Below are 502 nucleotides of genomic sequence, written 5' to 3' on the forward strand. Positions count from 1 at the left end.
TCCTTGGTTTTTCTGATGGATGATTAAGGGAATTTGGGCTTTGTTTTCCCTCCTATTTATATTTCTGTGAAACAGGAAGCCATGGCTTGATAATTTCATGTTCATACACACCCTGGTGTGCTCAAAATTGTGAATATGGATGGGAATATATTTCAGATATATTTTACTCATAAAAATTTCTAGGAGTACCAGTAATTGCGTCCAACTTGTATTTGAGAAAAAAAAAAAAAATTTCTTTCATAATGATATTTCCCCCATTTTAAAATTGTGTTCTCTAACGAAAGGTTAGATTTTTGTGATTTTTTTTAAATAAAAGATCAAAAGGATTAACAATGCAGATTTATTTTCACAGCCTTCTTTGATTCAAATTGTGAAACTCGTGTATTAAATAAATTCAATGCACACAAACTGAATTAGTTTAAGTTTTAAGTCTTTTTAATTGTGATGATTTTGGCTGACATTTAACAAAAACCCACCAATTCACTATCTCAACACTCAACAA

The sequence above is a fragment of the Sinocyclocheilus anshuiensis genome, unplaced genomic scaffold (assembly GCF_001515605.1).
Source record: "Sinocyclocheilus anshuiensis isolate Anshui unplaced genomic scaffold, SAMN03320099.WGS_v1.1 scaffold543, whole genome shotgun sequence".
In the NCBI taxonomy this organism is placed as follows: Eukaryota; Metazoa; Chordata; class Actinopteri; order Cypriniformes; family Cyprinidae; genus Sinocyclocheilus; species Sinocyclocheilus anshuiensis.